This window comes from Lithobates pipiens, unplaced genomic scaffold (assembly GCF_037356315.1).
Source record: "Lithobates pipiens isolate NorthernLeopardFrog02 unplaced genomic scaffold, aLitPip1_a1.2 Scaffold_8, whole genome shotgun sequence".
Lineage (NCBI taxonomy): Eukaryota > Metazoa > Chordata > Amphibia > Anura > Ranidae > Lithobates > Lithobates pipiens.
Genome location: NW_027507903.1, coordinates 320,590,007 through 320,612,190, shown reverse-complemented (window position 1 = coordinate 320,612,190; position 22,184 = coordinate 320,590,007).

The window sequence follows — 22,184 nt, the reverse complement described above, 5'->3', positions numbered from 1 at the left end:
AGTCTCTGGGTTATTTTAGACGCACAAATGTCAATGGATGCGCAAATAGGATCTGTAGTCAGTGGATCTCACCATCTGCTACGCATGCTTCGCAGACTCATCCCTTTTATCCCAAAGAATGACAAAGCAGTGGTAGTTGGAACAATCATTAATTCACAACTGGACTACGCAAACTCGCTTTACATAGGATTACCACAATATCAACTTGCGCGATTACAACTGATCCAAAACACGGCGGCAAGGCTGATAACAGGAAAAAAAACCTCGGAATCCATCTCTCCTTCGCTGAGGAGCTTACATTGGCTAACCGTAAAAAATCGGATCACGTTCAAGACCCTTTGCCTCGCCCACAAATGCGTGCATAGAGAAGCTCCGCAATACCTAATGGAGAAAATAAATCATTACACACCAAACCGCAGTCTTCGATCAGCCAACAAAAACCTCCTCCTCGTGCCCAAAGCCTGGTATAAATCCAAGGGGGATCGGAGATTCGCTGTCCAAGGGCCTCGGCTATGGAATGCTCTACCAATCAACATCCGCCTGGAAGAAAATCACCTGGCTTTTAGGAAAAAACTCAAGACCTTCCTCTTTTAGCAGATGATCAAAGCTCGCCACAGCGCCTAGAGGCGATTCAGTTCGCATTGTGCGCTATACAAGTATTTCATTCATTCATTTCATTCATTCATCCCCATCGTATAACATAGACTGACTACACACAGCTCCAGGTGGCTGCAGCCACATAAACAAACTACTGATTTACACTGCACAAACCACAGCACCCATGTGAATGAGCTCCAAGACCTCATTCACACAAAATGCTTTATTTATTAACCCAATACAGTTTTATCATTTGAATTTAGCAAAAGTTTATGTTTGTTTGCATAATAACATGGGACTACATGGATTTTGTCAAACAGGGCACAGAATAGTAAAATAAATAAATTATAGATCAGTGCAAAGGCTATGACATTGTTCAAGTAGTGATGTTGTGATGATCTCTCAATCAGTTATCATTTCACTGATCTACTTCTAGAAAATGCTCATCTGTGTTTTGCCATGGGTTGCAACCATCAACCGCTTGGCTTAACAGCATGGTATAGTGAAGCATAGAGTATGTACCCACTATAGGTTCCTCCTCCTTACTTACGCTGAATCCCAACCTGTGATTCCCATTAAAAAATAGGAATGTATTCAGGTAAAAAGTTAAGCCTTTTCTGATATGGTTCTTTTCTGGCAATAGTGAGTTTACTTGCATGCAGTCTAAAGAAGTTAAAGGGGCTGTAAAAGCAGAAGTTTTTTTTATCTTAATGCATCTAGCCTTTTGTGTGTAGCAGCCTCCCCAGCACCCCCTAATACTTACCTGAGCCCCATCTCTGTCCAGCGATGTCCTTCAGCCATTCAGGACTCAACTTCTGATTGGCTGAGAAACAGCAGCGGTGCCATTGGCTCCCACAGCTGTCAATCAAAGTTAGCCAACCAGGAGAGAGAGGGGGTGGGGGAAAGGCAGCTCCATGTCTGAATGGACATACAGAGCTGCAGTTTGGGTGCCCTCATGCCCCCTTAGAAAGCTGCTTGACAGGAGGAAGGGGCCAGGAGCCCCAAAGAGGGACCAAAGAAGAGGGGGATCCGGGCTGCTCTGTGCAAAACCACTGCAACAGAGTAGGTAAGTATGACATGTTTATTTATTTTTTTAATTGTTATTAAAAAAAGAAAAAAAACAACTTTAATAGTATGTGTTTCATGAAGTTCTAACCATTGATGAAGAGCTCACACAAACAACAACATCCTAAATTAAATAGGATGTATCATATATATGAAAAATATATTACCTCCTTCTGTGTAACACATTTTATAGTGTCACTTGCAAATTAGTAAGAATAATTTCTGGTGACTTTGCAAGTGAAATAACACTGTGTTCTAAAGAAATGCCACACAGTGGCATGTCACGAAACAATACTTTAACTTTACTAAGTGCTGTTTATTACATTTTCTCTCTAATTGCTTTAAACAGCCAAAGTGTGACCTGGAAATTGGTGTTATTTAAAATGGAGCCACAGGGGAAAGGCACAGATTGGTAACTTAGCAACCTGCCTTAACTATTCAGATTTTTAAATGACCCATGACAGAATAGAAGTCATTGACATTTTACTTTCCCTAATCTGTACATGTGTTAATAACTGTCACTAATTATTTCTTACAATTCTTTGCTTAAATTACCATGACTCAAGCCTTTTCTTATTTTATACCTAGATTGATTTCCTCATCAGATAGATTTTGTATTGCTATTTTCAGTAGGTCATAATGACATAAACTTCTTCATGTTTACCAGTATGGCAAGAATGTTGACAATGTTGTGCTATTGCCTATTATTAGGCAGGATGAAAGAACAAAAAAATAACATTCTGATATTTAACCACTTTGAGACCGGACCATTTTGCTGGCTTAAGACCAGACCACTTTTTGCGATTCAGCACTGCGTCGCTTTAACTGTTGCGCGGTCGCGCGACATGGCCCCCAAACAAAATTGACGTCATTTTTTCCCACAAATAGAGCTTTCTTTTGGTGGTATTTGATCACCCCTGCGTTTTAATTTTTTGCGCTATAAACAAAAATAGAGTGTCAATTTTGAAAAAACGCATTATTTTTTACTTTTTGTTATAATAAATATCCCCCAAAAATATATAAAAAAAACTTTTTTTTTCCTCAGTTTAGGCCGATACATATTCTTCTACATATTTTTGGTAAAAAAATCGCAATAAGCGATTCATTGATTTGCGCAAAAGTTATAGCGTTTACAAAATAGAGGATAGTTTTATGGCATTTTTATTAATATTTTTTTTTTACTAGTAATGGCGGCGATCAGCTATTTTTATTGTGACTGCGACATTATGGCGGACACATCAGACATTTTTGGGACCATTGTCATTTATACAACAATCACTGCTATACAAATGCAGTGATTCCTGTGTAAATGACACTGGCAGTGAAGGGGTTAACCAGTGGGTGGAAGTGTAGGGGTTAAGTGTTCCTAGAGGTGTGTTACTAACTGTGGGGCTTTGTTTTAGGGAACACTGATCTCTGCTCCAATCACATGGAGCAGAGATCAGCGTCACTTGTTGCTAGACAGAACGGGATGATGCTGTTTACAACGGCATCTCCTCATTCAGCCACCCCGTGAGACAATCGTGGGTATGCCCGCGGCGATCGAGTCCGCGGGACCCGCAACCAGACTCACGGGGTCCCGACCGGCACACGAGTGCGACGCCCGCGGCGCACTCGCGATGGTGGGGCGGTATTTAAAACTGGACGTACCTGTAAGCCAGTATGCCTGCCCATGCCATTCTGCCGACGTACATCGGCGTGCGCCGGTCGGAAAGTGGGTAAAGCATTATTAATGGATTTCAATAATCTGGTCTGTGGAGAAGAATTTTTAGTTATGCATCTTTAGAAACATTAGTTCTCCATTGTATAGGAAGTATTGTGAACTTTCAGCCTTTCACCTTTGAAGAGTGCAGTCTGGATGTGCATAATTAAAGTATAAAATGATGTGAGACTGTGTACAAAGGGGCCAAAATGATAAGGGATATAATTGGTTAGGTATATAGTTGTTTGGAAGAAAATCAGAACAACCAGAGTTCAGTGTGAACTGGTGCTCAGACCGAATCGATAGCTCATCCCCAAGAACCAGCACTGGCACCAGCCTTTTAATGAATTGAAAGTTTGATTCAGAGCTGATATATAACACTGTTAAATATGACAGGTATTACCAAAAGCATACCTGGAATGCAGTATACACTTAGAATGTAATAGTATGCAGAATGTATATGGAAACCCTGATAAAATCAACATTGCCATGTTAACTGAACATTTAATAACAATTCTTGAACATTTCTTACTTCAGCTTTCTTTTGGAAAATATATTTGTTTAATGCTACTTAAAGACACTTATGCCGCGTACACACAGGCAGACTGTATGGCGTACTTAGTCCGTCGAAACACATTTCAGCGGACAGTCCGCTCGTGTGTGGGCTTCAGCGGACTTTTTCAGCGTGCAGTCCGGCGTACGGATTTTTCGAAATTCTGTCCGTCGTACTTTGGTTTCAGCGGACAATCCGCTCGTCAGTATGCTAGTTCAACGGACTAAGAATGGCGCATGCCCAGAAAGGATTTACACGGCGGAAGGGTGCTTTGCTGTGTATTGGACTTCCTATTTCTAGTCCCGTCGTACGTGCTGTACACGTCATCGTGCAAGCTTTCGTCGGACTGTTTGGGTATCCGTGTGTGGTCAATTCCATTCAGTGGAAAGTATGACGGACTGTCCGTCGGATTGTATGACGGACTAAGTACGCCATACAGTCCGCTCGTGTGTACGCGGCATTACTATTTCAAGTGGTTTGTGGTATAGGTAGAGGTAAGACAACAGATGTTGGAACAACAGGTACATGAAACTTCTTCCTCATGTCAGAGCTGCCTTCTTTATGATTAGTGAACCGAAGACTGGCAGGGCAATGATCAAGATTTATCGGGAGAGTTGGAGAAGGCACAGATTCACAAAATAAAGCAGAGGCAGGAAGATCCATGCACTGCAGATTTTCTAGCGCAGCTTTCTCTTCAGCAAGAAGAAAAAATCCCATTCCAAATCTCGTAAAACTAATATGCAGTGGTGGCAGTGCTTAGATTTTCTTATGCCGCGTACACACGAGCGGACTGTATGGCGTACTTAGTCCATTGAAACACATTTCAGCGGACAATCCGCCTGTGTGTGGGCTTCAGCGGACTTTTTCAGCGTGCAGTCCTGCGTACTACGAATTTTGTTTTTTTCGAAATTCTGTCCGTCGTACTCGGATTTCGGCGGACAATCCGGCCGTGTGTATGCCAGTCCGCCGTACTTTTGAAATGAGCGGACTTTTCCCGCTCGGAGAAAAGTCCGCTCATTTCGAGCGGGTCTCCAGGTAGGCGGGGCCCGCGAAGGAGACGTCGCTGGCCCCGCCGCCTGGTATGGACTTAAAGGGGAACCCCAACGCCGGAAAAAATCGGCGTGGGGGTCCCCCCCAAGTCCACAGCAAACCCTTGTCCGAGCACGCTACCCGGCCGGCCAGGAAAGGGGGGCGAGTGAGCGCCCCCCCCTCCTGAGCCATACCAGGCCGCGTGCCCTCAACATGGGGGGGTGCCTTTTTACAGGTGAATGGGTAGGGGTACATTGTACCCCATACTCATTCACATAGGGTGGGGGGCCGGTATCCGGGGGCCCCCTTATTAAAGGGGGCTCCCGGATTCCGATAAGCCCCCCGCCCGCAGACCCCGACAACCAACGGGCAGGGTTGTCGGGAAGAGGCCCTTGTCCTCATCAACATGGGGACAAGGTGCTTTGGGGTGGGGAGGCCGCGCAGCCCCCCCCACCCCAAAGCACCTTGTCCCCATGTTGATGAGGACAAGGGCCTCTTCCCGACAACCCTGCCCGTTGGTTGTCGGGGTCTGCGGGCGGGGGGCTTATCGGAATCCGGGAGCCCCCTTTAATAAGGGGGCCCCCGGATACCGGCCCCCCACCCTATGTGAATGAGTATGGGGTACAATGTACCCCTACCCATTCACCTGTAAAAAAAAGTACAAAAAAAACCACAACACACGAGATAAAATACTTTATTGCACAGCTCCAGGGGTCTTCCGTCTTCGGGGGTCTTCTCGCCGGACTCCTCCGCTATCTTCTTGTAGCTATTTTGCTAGCGGAGGAGTCCGGCTTTCTTCCTCGCCGCCGGCCTCTTCTCCCGACTTTGGGGGTCTTCTCGCCGGACTCCTCCGCTATCTTCTTGTAGCTCTTTTGCTAGCGGAGGAGTCCGGCTTTCTTCCTCGCCGCAGGCCTCTTCTCCCGACTTCGGGGGTCTTGTCCCCCTCTTCGGTTCTTCTGCCATATTAGTCCGCTCAAAAAGTGCCGTGTGTGGACAAGTAGCCCGTTCGGAAAGTCCGACGCACAGTCTGGTGGAAAGTATGCCAGACTAAGTACGCCATATGCCGCGTACACACGAGCGGACTGTATGGCGTACTTAGTCCGTCATACAATCCGACGGACAGTCCGTCATACTTTCCACTGAACGGACTTGACCACACACGGATACCCAAACAGTCCGACGAAAGCTTGCGCGATGACAGCACGTACGACGGGACTAGAAATAGGAAGTCCAAGACACAGCAAAGCACCCTTTGGGCTCCTTCTGCTGACTTTGCGTTAGTAGAAGTTTGGTTAGAGACGATTCATGCTTTTCAGACTTCAGCTTAATTTGTCCGTTTTCTGCGGCGCAGTCTACCTGTGAGGTTTGTATCTGTCTTTCAGTATGCGTGGATCAGTTGGTACCTGTTGTTAGGCGCTTCTGGTCCGCTCGTTTCTGGGTTTCAGGTCGTTCTTCATAGGTCTGGCTGTTCTTCAGTGCGTTCAGTTAAGCTTGTTTGTCCAGCCAACCGTTTCAAAGCCATGGAGAGTGGACGTACTCGGGAACGAGTTCGTGCTATATGGGGGCTTGGTGTTGGGGTTAATACTTTGACCCGAGCCCAGTCTGTGAACAGGGTGAGGAGGAGTTCATGGACAAAGAATTGGTTGCGCCAGCGCGACCAATTCTCGCATATGCCTTTACTCCATGAGATCCGTGAGAATAATCCTGATGATTTCAGGAATTATCTCAGGATGACGGACCCCGTTTTCACCGTCTGCTGGCTTTGCTGACCCCTTATATCAGCAGGCAGGATACCTGCATGCGGCAAGCCATCACTCCGGAGCAGAGGCTCGTCGCCACGTTGCGCTACTTGGCGACAGGGAGAAGCCTTCAGGACCTCAAGTTCTCTACAGGCATCTCCCCCCAGCCTCTGGGGATCATTATTCCAGAGACCTGTTCTGCCATTATTTGGGTCCTGCAGAAAGAATATATGAAGGTAAGTTTGTTCTTTTAATATTGCATTATATGCATTGTATGTTTGTATTAATTTCATCATGACTTTTAATATCCATGACAGGAATATGCTGTGAATGTCCCCTTTATATGAATGCATGCAATTGTTTTTTTTTATGTATTTTTTTTTTTTTTGTGTCATTTTTTTTATAGCTTTTACCTTTTTGTGTCCCACGTGCATATTTGCTTTCACTAACGTCCCCAGCATGCAATCCTGGGCCCCTATACACCCACAGCCGAGACTGTTTTTCTCGAATTCATATTGTCAGCTCCATTGTACTGTTTTACTGCCCCCCACCCTTTGTATACTCTTTGTATACACCCTTTGTGTATATATATATATATATATATATATATATATATAGGGATTGTATACTCATTAATTAGGCCCCTACCCCACTCAAATTGGTTGCAGGGATTGTATACTCATTAATTAGGCCCCCACCCCACTCAAATTGGTTGCAGGGATTGTATACTCATTAATTAGGCCCCCACCCCACTCAGATTGGTTGCAGGGATTGTATACTCATTAATTAGGCCCCCACCCCACTCAAATTGGTTGCAGGGATTGTATACTCATTAATTAGGCCCCCACCCCACTCAAATTGGTTGCAGGGATTGTATACTCATTAATTAGGCTCCCACCCCACTCACCCACCTAACTTATGTCCCCTGGTCCATCAGAGGGCTGAGTAATCTGTGAATTGAGCCGTTTATTATTTTTTTTGCAGAAAAACATTTTCAATATTTCTGTTTAACTGTTGTTCCAAAATGTTTTTGAGTTTTATTTGTTATGAATTGTTTTGATTTAATGACTAATTATTATTTTTTTTTTCCTGTGTTTGACTCCCCAGTTTCCTTCCACGCCACAGGAATGGCAGACTGTGGCTTCCCAGTTCGCTGCCCTTTGGAACTTTCCCAACTGTGGAGGGGCGATCGACGGGAAACATGTGCGGATTGTGCCCCCACCCCATTCGGGGTCCTACTATTGGAATTATAAGGGGTTCCATAGTGTGGTGTTAATGGCGGTGGTGTCAGCACAATATGACTTTCTGTATGTGGATGTGGGGAAGAAAGGCTGGATGTCTGACGGAGGAGTGTTTAGGCAGACCGAGTTCTGCCACCGTCTCATCACTGGTGACCTGGACTTGCCACCAGATGCTGATAATGTGGAGGGTCTACCTTTTGTTTTTATCGATGATGAAGCGTTCGGTCTGAGTGACCATTTGATGAAGCCCTTCCCCCAAAGGACCCTCACCCCGGAGAGGAGGGTTTTTAATTACCGGCTGGCCAGAGCAAGAAGGGTTGTGGAGAATGCCTTTGGTATTATGGCCAGCCGGTTCCGTCTGTTTTTGACAGCAATAAACTTGGCAGAGTACAAACTGAACTATGTCATTCTCTGCTGCTGCATTTTGCACAACTTTTTAAGAAAACTTTCTGGAATCCATTACCTGCAGCCAATTGGGCCTGAGGCCGGACTAATGCCAGAACTCACAGGGCTGGATCATGCCCATCCTGGCTTAGCCCCCCAAACAGCACGTGAGGTGCGTGACCAGTATGTCACCTATTTTAATGGTAGGGGGGCTATTCCAATGCCAGCTGACCAATAAAGATTTCCTTTTGTTTAAAGAGGAAGTAAACCCTGATGAGTTTACTTCCTCTTTTTTTCCCTGCAAAGGTAAAGCATAATGGACTACTATGCATCGCATTAGTAGCCCATTATGTGTCACTTACCTGACACAGGAGCCAGCGAAGTCGCGCTGTCCCCTGTAGTCCGCCGCATCCATCTTGCTTGTGGCGTCTCGAACCTCCGCCGCTGTCATTCAGCGAAGCCGCGATGACGTCACTCCCGTGCATGCGCACAGGAGGCGACAAATGCGGCAGCTCCATTTTTGGAACTGCCGCGTTCAGTGCGCCTGCACGCCGCTGTCTACGGCGCATGCGCCGTAGACAGCGGTGCCTGTGTTCAGGCAAATATCTCCTAAACCGTATAGGTTTAGGAGATATTGCTTGGACCTACAGGTAAGCCTTAATCTAGGCTTACCTGTAGGTCAAAGTGGTTTGTAAGGGTTTACAACCACTTTAACCACTTTCAGACCGGACCAATTTGCTGGTCAAAGACCAGACCACTTTTTGCGATTCGGCACTGCGTCGCTTTAACTGACAATTGCGCGGTCGTACGATGTGGCTCCCAAACAAAATTGACGTCCTTTTTTTCCCACAAATAGAGCTTTCTTTTGGTGGTATTTGATCACCACTGCGGTTTTTATTTTTTGCGCTATAAACAAAAATAGAGCGACAATTTTGAAAAAAACGCATTATTTTTTACTTTTTGTTATAATAAATATCCCCCAAAAATATATAAAAAAACATTTTTTTCCCTCAATTTAGGCCGATACGTATTCTTCTACATATTTTTGGTTAAAAAAATCTCAATAAGCGATTATTGATTGGTTTGCGCAAAAGTTATAGCGTTTACAAAATAGGGATAGTTTTATAGCATTTTTATTAATAATTTTTTATTATTTTTTTTTTTTTACTAGTAATGGCGGCGATCTGCGATTTTTATTGTGATTGCAACATTGTCGGGGACCACATTTTTGACACATTTTTGGGACCATTGTCATTTATACAGTAATCACTGCTATATAAATGCAGTGATTCCTGTGTAAATGACACTGGCAGTGAAAGGGTTAACCAGTGGGTGGCAGTGTAGGGGTTAAGTGTTCCTAGGGGTGTGTTACTAACTGTGGGGGGTTGGGCTTTCATTTAGTGTACACTGATCTCTGCTCCAATCACATGGAGCAGAGATCAGCGTCACTAGTTGCTAGGCAGAATGGGAAAATGTTGTTTATACAGCATTTCCTCCATTCGGCCGCTCCGTGAGACGATCGCGGGGATGCCCGCGGCGATCGAGTCCGCGGGTCCCGCGACCGGACTCACAGGGATCCCGACTAGCGCGGGAGCGCGCCGCCGGCGGCGCGCTCCCGATGGCACGGTGGCAACGAATATTGGACGTACATGTACGCCAATATGCCTGCCCGTGCCATGCTGTCGACGTACATCGTCGTGCGCTGGTCGAGAAGTGGTTAAATATGTATTGTCTGATCAAATTTTTAAGTTTGGTTCTTGTTTGCTTTTCAAGGTGGTTGTCTCCTACATTCTCCTAATTCAGGGATATGCAATTGGCCGACCTCCAGCTAGTGCAAAACTACAAGTCAATCATGCCTCTGGGTCTCATGCTTGTGGCTGTCAGTCTTGCTATGCTTCATGGGACTTGTAGTTCTGCAACAGCTGGATTTCCACTAATTGCATATTCCTGTCCTAGTGCATTTGTATTGCAAAGTGGTTTTTGCCAATAGTAAATAAGGCCCTTTGTGACAGAAAACACAAAATGACTTCCCAAACTGGTATTGAGTATTGAAAGAAGTAGACACACACACACACATCTTTTTTTTAATTTTTAATAGTGCACATTCCAACAAGTGCCTCTTTTTTTGGTATTTTTCTTTTTGTTTTGTTTTGGTAAACAATTTTTTTTGTAAACATATAAATATATAAATATCTATATATATAGATATATATATATAATAAAATAAAAAAATAAATAAAATCTAATTTTTAACTATTTACAGAAAACAAGGGGTAAAGTCAAATTTTGAAGATGCACACCAAAAATTGGTAATGTCAACATGTGCTATCTACCATCATGAGTGATCAATGGACGTGTTTGGTGTGTGCAATCCCTCTCACATACTAGAATGAGGAAGGGTTTGCAAACACAAAATGCGCACATTGCGATCCTCTGATGGCACATAGCACATGTTGACACACCGTGTGCATCTTCAAAATTTGGCCTCTAAAAACAATGTTATAAAAACATTAAAAACTTTTTTACAAGGAAATGAAGAACATGATCTTTCGTTTTAGGGAAAAGGGGCTTAGATTCTCCCTAAAACATCGATCATGTTCTTCATTTCCTGCTTCATAGTGTCCAGTTCTCGTTGCATGTTTTGCATCTTGTTCTGCATTTGATCAATCTTGCCATTCCAGGCCATGATCTGACCAATCAGTCTCTGGGCACTGTCAGAGGAAAATGGCTCCGCGGCTTGTCCTTCCACAACCAGATCATCACCTAAAAACATGTGTAGATAAAAAATGTTGTTAAAATATACAGCCATTAATTGTTTACCTTAAGCTGGGTTGTCAGACACTCACTTTGTGGGGTGCGTATCTCCACCACCTCTTCCTCCTCCACATCTAGCCCTGGGCTGGGCTGCTCCAGCTCTGACACTGGGCTGGGCTGCTCCAGCTCTGACACTGGGCTTGGGCTAACTACCCAATCAGGCTGGTGAGGTCGGGGGGTCCTGGGCTGCTCCGCCTCTTGTCTGAGTCTTTGTTCCCCTATGAAAATGAAAAAACAAAAAAAAAGTATACTTTTAAGCATAGTGATATTTGAGTTCAGAAATTGGAATATGAAACATTGGTTTGAAGTGGTGTACAATTATTAGCTGGCTGTTACAAGATCCTAGTTTAATACATCATTTAAATTAAATTTTTTTAGTTAGGCTGTGTTCAGACTGCTGCGATGTGCGAACGCTGCAAATCTACTGTGGTTTCACGCATCACATGCCTCCCGGAGGCAGTTCACACTGCCCTATGTGACCTGCTGGGAGTGTCAGTGTAAAGTTTTATTGACACCTCCAAATTATTTCTCATATCACAGTGCAATCTTTAAACTCGGACAGGAATCGGACCACATGGTGTGAACACCCATGTGATCAGATTCTGCTGTGGACTAAAAAAAGGGCTATGTACAAGTTTGGGCCGGATGCGATGCGAATTCAGCCATACTATATGTATGGCTGAAATCGCATCACACAGAGATCAAGTGTGATTTGCACTGCAGTGCGGTGCAAATCACATTCAATCTCGTACATTGCAGCAATGTGAACCTAGCCTTTAACCAAACTGCGATACTTTATATCTTTTGTCCAAGTTTCACAGACGGACACACTGGAATCATCCCCTGGAGTACCTGTGTGTGATTATGTCAAAAAAATGTTCTATGATGTCCCAAACTACACTAAATGATTCCCAGTCCAGATGTTGAACCAGCATTTTATCTATCTATCTATCTATCTATCTATCTATCTATCTATCTATCTATCTATCTATCTATCTATCTATCTATCTATCTATCTATCTCTTTTTTTTAGTTAGACTACATTACACTGAATAAATTTATGAAACAGCTGCAGCTATAAAGACATGTACACAAAGATATCCTAAACTGAGTGTGACAATTCAGTTTATCATGAACAATACAAAAAAATTAATAACTAATTAAAATCTAATCCAACACCAGATAAATTTACACCATATACAAATTCACGCTATTTACGTCCACATATACGAACGAGCATATTCGCTCATTACATGAACTATTAACCACACAAACGATCAAATTCGCAAGATTTACAAATATATCGTATACACCTATACGAACGATTATGTCCGACCGTCACGATAAGCGCAGAGTACTCACTTTTTTTCAGTGCCTTTTTGATTCTCCTGTATTGGTCCGGCTCCCTGGATTTGATGTCGGACCATCGTTTCCGGAGCTGATCTTTGGCTCTTCGGACCCCAAATTTGCTCTCCAAAGTGCTCACAACTATCGTCATGATGCCATCTTTGCGGATATTGGGTTTGGGATACGGGCCATTTTCCCCATCGTAATCCTCCCTTCGGAGTATATCCACCATCTCCACCATCTCTTCAAAGGCCATGTTTGTGGCCTTAAACCTCTTCCTTGCTCCGGAAGCATGGGGTTCAGGGCTTTCCTCTGCGCTGCTAACTGAAAATCCGTCCGCCATCTTCATCTATTCAATCTCCCACAGCGGAACGAGGGTAAAAGGGGCGGGGAAATACGGTCACACGGAACGTCAGGGGCAGGCAACGTGGGCGACGCAGGCGGAGCTTGAACACATGCACTGTATATAAAGCGTTACCGCGAGGCCGTACGTTTGTCCGAGCAGAAGCAGCGAGTGATACACGCGACGGTAAGATGGTTATCTTTTTATTTTTAGGGTTTTAGGCCTGCGTTAGGAATGTATATAGTGGGATTTTACCTTGTGGATGGTTAGTTGATTTTAATGTGGGTTGGTGGTTGAGTGGGGTTGGTGTTTTGTGTGGTAGTGTGGGGGTGGGGGTGGGTGTGTGGGGGGGTAGTGTGTGTGGTAGTGTGTGTGGGGGTGGGGGTGGGTGTATGGGGGGGTAGTGTGTGGGGGGTAGTGTGTGTGGTAGTGTGTGTGTGGGGGTAGTGTGGGTGGGTGTAGTGTGGGTGTAGTGTGTGTCTCGCCTACATTGTCACAATATAAATAGTGTGCATTTGGTCTGACATTAGTATTTATGTTTTTTTTTTTTTTTTCAGAACTCAAAATGCAAAAGTACACTCCGGACCCCTTTAAGGAGGAGGCATTCCTGTCAACATTCATTGATATGTTTGAGATGCACAGGAGCCTGTGGGATTCCAAGCACCCACTATATTCAAGCCGTCCTGGCCGGAGGAAGACACTGGGGACAATTTTGAAGTTTGTGAAAACCCGACTCCCCCAGGCAGACCTTAAGTTTGTGAGCTCCAAAATTCAGGGCCTGCGTAACATGTATAGGCGGGAGCGCAACAAGATCCTAGAGTCCCAAACATCAGGAGCAGCAGCAGATGAGATATATGTACCTAGGCTGTGGTATTACAACAGGCTGCGTTTTCTGGATGACACGTCAGAAGCCAGGCAGTCACTTTCCACTCTTCCGTCTACCCTTCCATCCACCCTTCCCTCCACCTCAGGTGAGCCACCCCAGGAAGATCCAGACCCTTCCTTGCTGGACGAAGTTGATGCGCCCAGCTGGAGCCAGGTATATTTTAGTTTCTAAAGTTAGGATTGCTCAAATATTAATGATGTAAAGTTCAATGTTTGAATTGCTTCCAAATCTAGGATTTCATCACAAATTAAATTAGATAGAAGGATACAGTAGTTTCCACAAATGTGGCTAAAAGCTTGGTGAGCTGATGGAAAAATGATGGTGTCAAAATGATAGCCTTTTGTATTTCAAGACAAATGTATTTGCAAGTGAGAACTGTAAAATTGTCAGTGATTGATGATTTCAAAATATAGACATATTTTATTTATTTATTTCTTTATTTTTTACACAGGATGAGCTCACCCAGGAGGAGGCCGGGACCAGTGGTATGGAGGAGGAGGCCGGGACCAGCCACACGCAGGAGATAGCTGGGCCCAGCAGGAGTCGGACCGAAAGTCAGGTCCCTCCCCTCCGCCTAGCCAGCAAAAGGCCCAGGAGGATGACGCAGACAGAGGAGGAGTCATTGGCGCTTATACGTCAAGCCAGCCAATTGCTAAGTAAACCCCCCAATCCTGAAGAGGCCTACGCTACTTATTTGGCCAGCAAGTTGCTTGAAATGGAGAAGGCACAGCGCAACTTGTGCGAAGCGATTTTCTTCGACAGTATTCAGCGGGGTCTGAAGGGTGAGCTAACACCAACCACCAGACTGTACAACACAGACCCTACTGCTCCTCCTCCTCCTCCTCCTCCTACCACAAGTCCACCACCAGAGGCACAGCCTCCAGCGAAGCGTGGAGGGAAGGCTAGACTGAAGAGTCGGAAGTGACTGCCTGGCTTCAGTCTGCTCTGACAGAAGACACAGGCTGTTGTAGTACCATAGTCTGGGGACATAGATGTCATCTGCTGCTGTTCCTGGTCTGTGGGATTCTAGGACCATGTTGTGCTCCCTATTTCATGTTACACAGGATCTGAATTTTGGTGGCTACTGACTTGATGTGTGCCTGGGGGACAAAAGGCTTCACAAACTTCAAAAGTGTCTCCAGTGTTGCCTCCCTCTTGATTTTGTTTTGTACAGACTAAAAATAAAGATTTATTATTTCCAAAAATATTGTAATTTTTTTTTTATTTTGGCTTAAAAAAACAGAGTTTATTTGTGAGTAGGCAGGTACATGTCAAAAGACTATGGGGGTTATTTACAAAACACACGTTCATGTTAATATAAATATGCTAACTTCAAGTGCAATTTTTAAAGCACTGCAAGTGCACTTGGAAGTGCAGTTGCTGTAAATTTGAGGCTAACATTTGAAATGAGGGGAAGCTCTGCTGATTTTGAACATTCAATCATGTGTAAGCTAAAATGCTGGTTTGGGTATCTATCTATCTATCTATCTATCTATCTATCTATCTATCTATCTATCTATCTATCTATCTATCTATCTATCTATCTATCTATCTCTACTTACATAGTCTGCTTGGACAAAAAAAACGCAAGTCCATCAAGTTTAACCCCCCCCCCCCCACAAAAAAAAGCAAAATAATTTTAAACTAACAATAGTAGTTCCAAAAATATATAGTAATAGATAAATTCTAAAATTATATATATATATATATATATATATATATATATATATATATATATATATATATATATATATATATATATATATATATATATTTTGTTTATGAAGTTGTTATATATATATATATATATATATATATATATATTCTCAAATTGGAATATTAATCATAGGATGAGGATGAATAAAAACATTTGTGATAACTCTGTGTGAATATAAGCAGCAAAGCTACTTCACTTTTCTTGCATTATGAAGAAGAAAAGAATGGGCTATATTAAAAAAACACAAAATTAGCAGCATGACGAATATGCTAGCTTCAATACTGCTAACTTCCGCCCTGTAAATCCTTTCTGGGCATGCGTCATTCTTAGTCCGTCCGACTAGCATACTGACGAGCGCATTGTCCGCTGAAACCAAAGTATGACGGACAGAATTTCGAAAAATCCGAAATTCTTAGTACGCCGGACTGCACGCTGAAAAAGTCCGCTGAAGCCCACACACGAGCGGACTGTCCGCTGAAATGTGTTTCGACGGACTAAGTACGCCATACAGTCCGCCCGTGTGTACGCGGCAATACAGTCCGCTCGTGTGTACGCGGCATTAGACTGCAGATATACAGCTTTAAGGGTCAAGCACACTAATTTGTAGGAGGAATTCAAAATAAAAGGTACATGTTTTCAGGGTACTAGATAGGCATAATTAATGTTCTAGATCAGTGTTTCTGCAGGAAGTCCCGAGGGGTTCTGCGGGAGATCTACATAATGATGGCCAATGTATACCACTGAATTTCATTTCAATGTTATCCTTCATACCCGCTGCTGCTGACACTCAGCAGGCATGAAAAGCTGATGATACTTCTATAATTCCAGCTCCTATAAGGTTAGGGGGCAGAGCGGGAGAGTAGTGCAGAGAGTTTGAACAGGAGCTGAAGAAGGAGGAGGTCTTACATGGCAACGCTGACTGGGAAGATACACGTGGCTTAATCGGAAGGGGAGCTCTTACAGCGGCTCTCTGTCTGACCTCCCCATGAACTGTGGTCCAATGGCTCTCTGTTTCCCCTGCACTCTGCACTACCACAGCTATAGTGATGGCCGAACGGTTCGCCCGGCGGTCGTTTCGCGGCGAATTTCCGACTTTCGCCGTCCGCGGGTTCGAACGCCTTTTTCCGTCGTTCGCCCCGGCGGACTTACGTGTTTAATGTATACAAGAACTTTAACCTTTCGTGACACGTTTATCATGTGTTACAGGACAACCAATTGAGACATGACAGCTCATGGACACTTGGACATTCCCCCTAACCTATAAATACACCCGATCCGGTGGCCATTTTACATTCTTTCTTCTGTCACTGTAGGGAAAGGATCCTGTGTGGAGTAGGGACAGAGAAAACGCTAGCTATTTGGTACACAAAAGTTCTTTTCAGGACTGGTATAGGTGTTAGGTCAGCAGCCTGAGTTTCTTTTGTCAGTTTAGATAAAGGGACAGAGCGCTGTATGCTGCTATTTTAGGGACAGCTCAGCCAGATTAGTCTTTCTTCATCATCATCATCATCATCATCATTAGCTGTTACTATCAGGTCCACAAAAGAGCTGTTCCAGCTAATCGTTCCAGCCTACTCTTTTTTGCCAATTTGTATAGGGACAGGCAGGAAGCAGTGTGTCAGGCAGTGAGGATAATTTTAAAGACTTGCTGTTACTATTAGTTCCACAAAGGTTCTTTTCAGGACTGGTATCAGTGGTACGGTAATAGGCTTGTACACGTATAATATTCTTTCTTCCAAATATAGAAAGAATATTATACTTGACTGCTGCCCTTCTGCTGCAGTCTGCTAATCATTCACAACTCACTTGTTCCACAAAGCTCTTTATCAGGACTGGTAACTTGGTCTGTCTAGGGTGCTACGGTACATAGGCTTGGGTGCGGTACAGTCTGCTGTTCTGTAAGGACCGCTATCGGTCCACAATAGATAGGGTTGCCGTGCACTACTGCTGACCGCTGCCCTATACTGCAGCAGTCCTTCAGCGGTATAGGGACTGACGCACAGTCTGCTAAACACTAATACACAACCTGCTTGGTCCACAAAAGTTCTTATAAGGACTGGTAACTTGGTATAGGGTGCTACGGTACATAGGCCTGAGTGCGTTACAGTCTGCTGTTCTGTAAGGACCGCTATCGGTCCACAATACATAGGGTTGACGTGCACTACTGCTGACCGCTGCCCTATACTGCAGCAGTCCTTCAGCGGTATAGGGACTGACGCACAGTCTGCTAAACACTAACACACAACCTGCTTGGTCCACAAAAGTTCTTATAAGGACTGGTAACTTGGTATAGGGTGCTACGGTACATAGGCCTGAGTGCAGTACAGTCTGCTGTTCTGTAAGGACTGCTATCGGTCCACAATACATAGGGTTGCCGTGCACTACTGCTGACCGCTGCCCTATACTGCAGCAGTCCTTCAGCGGTATAGGGACTGACGCACAGTCTGCTAAACACTAATACACAACCTGCTTGGTCCACAAAAGTTCTTATAAGGACTGGTAACTTGGTATAGGGTGCTACGGTACATAGGCCTGAGTGCAGTACAGTCTGCTGTTCTGTAAGGACCGCTATCGGTCCACAATACATAGGGTTGCCGTGCACTACTGCTGACCGCTGCCCTATACTGCAGCAGTCCTTCATTGGTATAGGGACTGACGTACAGTCTGCTAATCACTAACACACAACCTGCTTGGTCCACAAAAGTTCTTATAAGGACTGGTAACTTGGTATAGGGTGCTACGGTACATAGGCCTGAGTGCGTTACAGTCTGCTGTTCTGTAAGGACCGCTATCGGTCCACAATACATAGGGTTGCCGTGCACTACTGCTGACCGCTGCCCTATACTGCAACAGTCCTTCATTGGTATAGGGACTGACGTACAGTCTGCTAATCACTAACACACAACCTGCTTGGTCCACAAAAGTTCTTATAAGGACTGGTAACTTGGTATAGGGTGCTACGGTACATAGGCCTGAGTGCGTTACAGTCTGCTGTTCTGTAAGGACCGCTATCGGTCCACAATACATAGGGTTGCCGTGCACTACTGCTGACCGCTGCCCTATACTGCAGCAGTCCTTCATTGGTATAGGGACTGACGTACAGTCTGCTAATCACTAACACACAACCTGCTTGGTCCACAAAAGTTCTTATAAGGACTGGTAACTTGGTATAGGGTGCTACGGTACATAGGCCTGAGTGCGTTACAGTCTGCTGTTCTGTAAGGACCGCTATCGGTCCACAATACATAGGGTTGCCGTGCACTACTGCTGACCGCTGCCCTATACTGCAGCAGTCCTTCATTGGTATAGGGACTGACGTACAGTCTGCTAATCACTAACACACAACCTGCTTGGTCCACAAAAGTTCTTATAAGGACTGGTAACTTGGTATAGGGTGCTACGGTACATAGGCCTGAGTGCGTTACAGTCTGCTGTTCTGTAAGGACCGCTATCGGTCCACAATACATAGGGTTGCCGTGCACTACTGCTGACCGCTGCCCTATACTGCAGCAGTCCTTCAGCGGTATAGGGACTGACGCACAGTCTGCTAAACACTAACACACAACCTGCTTGGTCCACAAAAGTTCTTATAAGGACTGGTAACTTGGTATAGGGTGCTACGGTACATAGGCCTGAGTGCAGTACAGTCTGCTGTTCTGTAAGGACCGCTATCGGTCCACAATACATAGGGTTGCCGTGCACTACTGCTGACCGCTGCCCTATACTGCAGCAGTCCTTCATTGGTATAGGGACTGACGTACAGTCTGCTAATCACTAACACACAACCTGCTTGGTCCACAAAAGTTCTTATAAGGACTGGTAACTTGGTATAGGGTGCTACGGTACATAGGCCTGAGTGCGTTACAGTCTGCTGTTCTGTAAGGACCGCTATCGGTCCACAATACATAGGGTTGCCGTGCACTACTGCTGACCGCTGCCCTATACTGCAGCAGTCCTTCATTGGTATAGGGACTGACGTACAGTCTGCTAATCACTAACACACAACCTGCTTGGTCCACAAAAGTTTTTATAAGGACTGGTAACTTGGTATAGGGTGCTACGGTACATAGGCCTGAGTGCAGTACAGTCTGCTGTTCTGTAAGGACCGCTATCGGTCCACAATACATAGGGTTGCCGTGCACTACTGCTGACCGCTGCCCTATACTGCAGCAGTCCTTCATTGGTATAGGGACTGACGTACAGTCTGCTAATCACTAACACACAACCTGCTTGGTCCACAAAAGTTCTTATAAGGACTGGTAACTTGGTATAGGGTGCTACGGTACATAGGCCTGAGTGCAGTACAGTCTGCTGTTCTGTAAGGACCGCTATCGGTCCACAATACATAGGGTTGCCGTGCACTACTGCTGACCGCTGCCCTATACTGCAGCAGTCCTTCATTGGTATAGGGACTGACGTACAGTCTGCTAATCACTAACACACAACCTGCTTGGTCCACAAAAGTTTTTATAAGGACTGGTAACTTGGTATAGGGTGCTACGGTACATAGGCCTGAGTGCAGTACAGTCTGCTGTTCTGTAAGGACCGCTATCGGTCCACAATACATAGGGTTGCCGTGCACTACTGCTGACCGCTGCCCTATACTGCAGCAGTCCTTCATTGGTATAGGGACTGACGTACAGTCTGCTAATCACTAACACACAACCTGCTTGGTCCACAAAAGTTTTTATAAGGACTGGTAACTTGGTATAGGGTGCTACGGTACATAGGCCTGAGTGCAGTACAGTCTGCTGTTCTGTAAGGACCGCTATCGGTCCACAATACATAGGGTTGACGTGCACTACTGCTGACCGCTGCCCTATACTGCAGCAGTCCTTCAGCGGTATAGGGACTAAGAGTTTTGTCACAGGGTGATTTAAAAAATGACAGGCAGAGGAAGAGGCAGGCCCTTCCGCAGGGGTGGTAGGGGTAGGGCAGGAGCAACAGCCTTGAGCCAAAGTGGGAAGTTGCAGAAGGTGCGTTCAATTACTTTAAAGGACGCACCAGACTTGGTTGAGTGGCTCACTCAGCCTTATTCTTCTGCACCCTCCTCATCCTCTCGATCTGCACCCTCTTCTTCACTCTCTGCTATGTGCACCCCCAAAGACACTACCACCAACAACACCACCACCACCACATACCTTCCGCTTGAGTGCAAATGGGGGCCTTCATGCTCCAGTGTTTTAATAGGGACCCCCGTATAAAAAGCATGAGGGTCAAGGACCAGTACTGGGTGGCAACGTACTTAGATCCCCGGTACAAACACAAAATGGCGGAAATGTTACCGCCGTCGCAGAGGGCTGTCAGAATGCAGCACTTCCAGGCCTTGCTTCGAGAAATGCTGCATTCTGCTTTTGCGTGCGCTGGCAGAGGAGCAATTCCCACTCCCAGAGAAGGATTTGCGGGTACCAATCCAACAGCGCCTGCAAGAAGAGGCCGGTTTGAAGATGTGTTGGTGACTTCGGATATGAGGTCATTCTTTCAGCCGACCCATCGACAGGTGTCATCCGGATCCAGCATCAGGGAACGCCTAGACCGTCAGGTGTCCGACTACATTGGGTTAACGGCCGATGTGGACGCTCTGAGGAGTGATGAACCCCTAGACTACTGGGTGGGCAGGCTTGACCTCTGGCCAGAGCTTGCCCAATTTGCAATCGAACTGTTGGCTTGCCCCTCATCCAGTGTCCTGTCCGAAAGGACGTTCAGCGCAGCAGGGGGGATTGTGACCGATAAGCGTACTCGCCTAGCTCACGACAGTGTTAACTACCTCACATTTCTAAAAATGAATGAGGCATGGATCTCGGAGGAATTCAACACATGTGATCAGTAGACCATGTATATGTCTATAAACAATTTTTGGAATCAAGCACACAGACCTTCTTAATTCATTTGGCTCACTTCCCTGACCCAAAAAAGCACACCGTACTATATGCCCCTACCCTCCTCTTTGAAGAGGTTGAGCGGTGTCATATTTCTACTGGGGCTGCTTATTATGAGGGGTTCCCACCATCCCTGTGCTGTGCTGACTTCCTCCTGGGTGTTCTTATTATGAGGGGCTCCCACCATCCCTGTGCTGTGCTGACTTCCTCCTGGGGGTTCTTATTATGAGGGGCTCCCACCATCCCTGTGCTGTGCTGACTTCCTCCTGGGGGTTCTTATTATGAGGGGATCACACCATCCCTGTGCTGTGCTGACTTCCTCCTGGGGCTGCTTACGGTGCTGCTGTCAGCGCTGTATGTCACGGAGCTGCTGTCAGCGCTGTATGTCACGGAGCTGCTGTCAGCGCTGTATGTCACGGAGCTGCTGTCAGCGCTGTATGTCACGGAGCTGCTGTCAGCGCTGTATGTCACGGAGCTGCTGTCAGCGCTGTATGTCACGGAGCTGCTGTCAGCGCTGTATGTCACGGAGCTGCTGTCAGCGCTGTATGTCACGGAGCTGCTGTCAGCGCTGTATGTCACGGTGCTGCTGTCAGCGCTGTATGTCACGGAGCTGCTGTCAGCGCTGTATGTCACGGAGCTGCTGTCAGTGCTGTATGTCACGGAGCTGCTGTCAGCGCTGTATGTCACGGAGCTGCTGTCAGCGCTGTATGTCACGGAGCTGCTGTCAGCGCTGTATGTCACGGTGCTGCTGTCAGCGCTGTATGTCACGGAGCTGCTGTCAGCGCTGTATGTCACGGAGCTGCTGTCAGTGCTGTATGTCACGGAGCTGCTGTCAGCGCTGTATGTCACGGAGCTGCTGTCAGCGCTGTATGTCACGGAGCTGCTGTC